At 47.5% G+C, this 5,052-nt stretch overlaps 1 long non-coding RNA gene across 1 annotated transcript; it reads left to right on the top strand.

Moving 5' to 3' along the window:
• Window positions 1–2,638: 2,638 nt before the first annotated feature.
• Window positions 2,639–3,004, top strand: LOC130470613 (uncharacterized). Its single transcript, XR_008931333.1, has 3 exons — window positions 2,639–2,696; window positions 2,779–2,919; window positions 2,990–3,004. It is a non-coding gene; the product is annotated as an uncharacterized lncRNA (long non-coding RNA).
• Window positions 3,005–5,052: the final 2,048 nt, after the last annotated feature.

Genomic DNA, 5,052 nt, shown 5'->3' with positions numbered 1-5,052 from the left:
GAAAAACGAAAAACCAATCCTTTAATTTTTGGAAAAAGGGAAAACCAATCGTTTAATATTTGGAAAAAGGGAAAACCAATCCTTTAATTTTTGGAAAAAGGGAAAACCAATCCTTTAATTTTTGGAAAAAGGGAAAACCAATAAAAGTTATCGCTGCAGCGACTAAGGACCTGCGCTGTTAGTGACGCAGACCCCGCCCGCTGAAGGTGGGCGAGCCTGTCCGCTGAGGGTGGACCCCCCGTCCGATAGAAGTGGACGAATCTGTTTTGATGTTTTTGAAAATAAGGACCTACACGGTTTGTGACGTAGACCCCGCCGGCTGAAGATGGCGAACCTGTCCGCTGAGGGTGGACGCCCCGTCTGATAGAAGTGGACGAATCTGTTTTGAAATTTTATTTTGTTTTTGTTGTTTTTTTTTTTTGGGATAGAAATATCAAGATAACGGATATCTTACACAAAATAGGGGAGTACGCGTGCCCGACAGCGAATATTCGCTGTCTAGGAAGCATTTTCAGCGCCCAGCAGTGGGCGCGAGAATTTCTAACGCCCAGAGCCGGGCGTTGAAAATGCGAAGGGGGGGCTGGTCTTTAAATTCGCGGACCGTCTGCTTCCTTTCCCATTTCCACCATTTTCGCTCAAACTTCTTCACTTCTCTCCACTCATTTTTGCTCGTTTTCTTCACTTTCCTTCACGAATTCTACTCCAAATTACTTCCCAATCTTCCCAATGTAAGTAATTTTCAATAATTTTGAGCTTTTTTGTCAATTTCAGTATTTTTGTCAAGTATTTTCGTGCATGAAATTGATTTGGGGGTTTTTGATTTTGTGCCCCTTTTCTTCAATTAGATAGTTGGAAATGTTCCACATAACATGTTAATTAGTTTGTGCATGTTAATTTTTGCAAGTATGTTGATTTTTGTTGAATTTGGGCATTTTCATGCTAGCCCCCAAGTATACCTACGAATCTAGTATTTTCTTATAATGTAGGTGTTCTTGGTATATTCCTTGCGTTCCTCATAATTCATGAATGACAAATTATGGGAGAATTTTGATTTTGCTGGAATTAATTTTTACTTAGGGAATTTTGCTAAGTATGAACTTAGTATCAAGTTTTTTGGGAACAAAAATTGTATGACTCCATTTCATGAGTGAAATGCACTCTTTTTAGGGATCGGTATGAGTGCCGATTTTGTCAAAGGTATAATGCCTTGTTGTATTGTTGATCAGCATGTCTAACGAGTCGTTACCCCCTCCTGGTGGCCACGAGGTGCGTGGCATGACGCGTCAGTCGACTGGCCCGGGTCCCCTATGGGTGGGCCCTGAGCTTTACGAAGGTCGTGATCTGCACTACGACCTAGAGCACCATGTGACTTCCCGCCTTCACGCGAGGAGAGAGACTACGGTTCGCGGCTATGGCGCCGCGACGAGTGAGACCGTTTTTAGCTATCTGAGCTCGGACGCCCAGGCCTTGGTGAGGGCGAGCTCACTGTTTCCGGTGGTTGATACCTTCTGGGAGATACTGCGGCTCAACATCTCCCTGTCCTTTCTGCGGTCGTTCATGAGGTGGTGGTGGGATACCACCAACACCTTCCATTTTCCTTGGGGCGAGATGACGATCACTCTTGAGGACTACACAACTTTGACGGGTTTTACCTTTACGGGGAACCCCGTTCGTCTGAGGTCGGACGGCCCATCGCCGACTGTTGCTGAGGGTACCAGGCTCCTGGGTTCGTGGATGGGTAGTAGGTTACCTTCGTACCAGCCCCGTGGGATACCTTTCGCTGACCTGATGTGGGCTTTGGAGCACGGGGTAGAGGAGTCGCCTTCGAGACAGGCTCGGCTGTTCTACCTCCATTTTATTACTTCCACTTTTCTATCGGGTCCGACTGACACCTTTGACCCGAGGTGGATAGGCATGGTGGAGGACGTGTCTACACTGGGTGACTATCGCTGGGGCGATTTGGGCTATGCGACGCTTGTCGGCCAGATGAGTTTGTCGGTGCGAGTAGACGTCACTTTGTGATTACATTAGCGGGAGTGCCGCGTTTGATCGAGGTATGTGCCTAGACTTTCTTTTGTTTTTCTCGCTTTTACCCGGCCTCTTTTTTTTTTAACGTTTTATTATCCTTTTCTTTTTGCAGCTGTGGGCCTTTAAGAACTTACCTTGGCTGGCTCCCCGAAAGGGGCAGAGGCCTTTGGAGTTCCCTGCCGGTCGCCGTTGGGGTTGGAAGAAGAAGCTGACAGTGCGTCCACCGCCCGATACCGTGTGGGATCTTATCCGGGACGGGAACCCTGAGCATGTACAGAATCTTATCCTCTATCTCGTATTTCGTCATTCTTTTCATGTGCGAGATCAGACTGCGTTTTGTACGAAAACAGGTGGTTTGGACCCCATGGCTCTCTTTTAGGGGTACCCATGCTTCGGTCAGGGAGAGTTATGCCCTGAGCTAGATGCGGGTCTTGTTCGTTGGCCGCCGGGACCCTGTCTGGTACATGGGAGAGCGGGTACGTATGCAGACAGTCGGGGTTTTTTCGGTGCCCAGGCCTCCGCCTGCGACCATGCTGTCTACTCGCTCGATAGGCGAGTCGTGGAGTGTCCACTCGAGGACTGGTGTGCCGGCGACAGAGTTGGTGATAGAGGGAGCTAGCTATTACCAGTTTATCCAGGATTCTCTTCGTCTCCCGGAGCCTGGCGCTGTAAGTTGCCTCCTCTCTTTGTATTGATTTTAGTGTTTTCATGTTCGTGCCCATGTGTTTATTCCTACTATGTTTTGTGCAGGAGGGTCCTGACCCTTTGTTGGGGGGATGGGTGCTTCCCGATGCTCGGATCTCGTATACCGGAGAGAGTGGATCCGAGATTGTGGAGACTTTCCCGGAAGACCGGGTTTTCCATGCTCCGCTCCCTGAGGGAGTAGAGGCGGTATGCACCTTTTATTTGTGTACTCTTCTTTATATTTTTTCTTTCTTTTTTACTGACATTCTTGTTTTAGGTTCCGGCCCGTACGGCCAATGCCATGGTGGGGGTGATCAACCGGTTGAAGTCCGCGTTGGTTCGAGCTCGGTCTGCACTTTCTTGCAGGAGCCCCCACTTTACTCGGGTAATGTGCCCTCTCTTTTTTTCTTTTGATCTGTACCTTTGGTTTGGCTTTCGGTTATTCACTCTCTTTTTCTCCCTTTTTGCAGACGGCTACTGGGCGTGCTGGGGCCGACGACGCGGGTCCCTCGGGCGGGGGACACGGTCGTCGTGAGAGAGAGAGAGCACGACACTCGCCCCTACGGCATCGCCGTTCTGACGCGGGGGTGAGTTCTTCCGGGGAGAGGTCCGAGCCGGAGCGTAGGCGGCGTTCCGTGTCGGTGGCCCGAGAGCCTAGCCCCGAGTTGCAGTCGCAACCTCATTTTTGGGGTGACTCTGGCTGGGGTCCCTCATACCACGGGGAGTGGAGTGGATGGACCGGCGAGGCTTGAAGACATGTAGCCGATGACGAGTCTTAGGCTTACCTCCTGTTTTATACATATTCATTCTTGTGTTCCGCATGTATATATATATATATTTTTGCGATTTTTGGTGCAAGAATGTTTTGAGCCTTTCGTGGGCTTTGTTTTAACATATTATAGCAATATTAGCTTCCTAAACCAACGACGAATTTCGAAAAGGAAAAGACTTTCGTAAAAATAATGAGTTCATATAAGAGTGCACATATATTTTTAGACTAACCGACTACTTGGGGTATTACATATGCATGTTAACTATTTTTTGTTTTTTTGCCGACTCGTGTCATACTCCTTTGTTGGGCTTGTTCCTGGAAACTCTTGTGGCTTTTTCATTTTATTTGGTTTTGCCCGTGCATGGGTTAGGGTAGAGTGCCCTTTGCAATATCTTTTCTTCTTGATGCGTTGCATGACTTTATTATTTTTTAATTTTTTATTGGACCGAATCCTTGAGAAGGATTGCCTACGTATCTTGTCAGAATCAGGTCGCGCGTAGTTCTAGCTTTTTTGAAAAAAAACTTTTTGAAAGGGTGTTCATTACTCGTCTGCTTCCCCCCCAAGTGTTCGTGATTCTTTTGAGGGTTAGAAAAAGGAGTACGAACACTTTGTAGAAGCGGGAGGGTAGGTGGCACGAGAGAACGACGCCCGATTTAGGGCGAAGGAAATATCGGCGCCCAGGCCTGGGCGTCAGAAGTAACAGCGCCCAGTCCTGGGCGTTGAAGTTTTGTCCTTCGCTTTTTCTACTTTATCGAGTTTTATGCCGTTTGTTTAGAGTAAAGCGCAGAATGTTTGCTTATGAGTCTTAATATGTTTTATTAGATGCCTTAACTCCGGACTGAATTTTATTAAATATAGTACTTTTTCAATTGGTCTAAGTTCGTGAGGTTAGCGAATTCCGCTCCATCTATGTCGGCTAGTTGGACTGCTCCGCCAGGTAGGATGGTCTTTACAAAATATGGTCCTGTCCAGTTAGGCCGGAATTTTCCTCGAGGGTCCGTAGTAGGTGCGCGGACTTCTTTTAAAACAAAATCGCCTTCTTTGATGTTTCGAGGTTTGACTCTTTTGTTGAATTGCCTTGCGATGCGCTTTTGATACACTTGCACGTGATGTAGAGCTCTCAACCTCCGTTCGTCTAAAAGGACGAGTTCGTCGTACCTAGCTTGAACCCAATCAGCTTCGGGTAGCTTGCTTTCTAGGACGATCCGGAGGGAGGGAATCTCCAACTCGACCGGTTGGACTGCTTCCATTCCGTATACCAAGGAGTAGGGTGTTACTCCAATGGAGGTGCGGATTGAGGTTCGATAGCCCCATAATGCGAAGTGTAATTTATTGGGCCAATCCTTATAATTTTCGGCCATTTTTTCGATTATGACTTTAATATTTTTGTTGGCCGCCTCTACCGCGCCGTTCATTTGCGGCCTGTAGGGAGAGGATTTATGGTGTTTGACATGATATTTTTTGAGCAGGTCTTGGACTTCGGCCCTGAAGTGGGAACCTTGGTCACTTATGATCTCATGTGGAACCCCGTATCGACATAATATGTTCTTTTCTAGGAATCGAGCGA

This window comes from Spinacia oleracea, chromosome 3, assembly GCF_020520425.1.
Source record: "Spinacia oleracea cultivar Varoflay chromosome 3, BTI_SOV_V1, whole genome shotgun sequence".
NCBI lineage: Eukaryota > Viridiplantae > Streptophyta > Magnoliopsida > Caryophyllales > Amaranthaceae > Spinacia > Spinacia oleracea.
The sequence above is the reverse complement of the archived record's forward strand: the minus strand, read 5'-3'. Positions and strand labels throughout refer to the sequence as shown.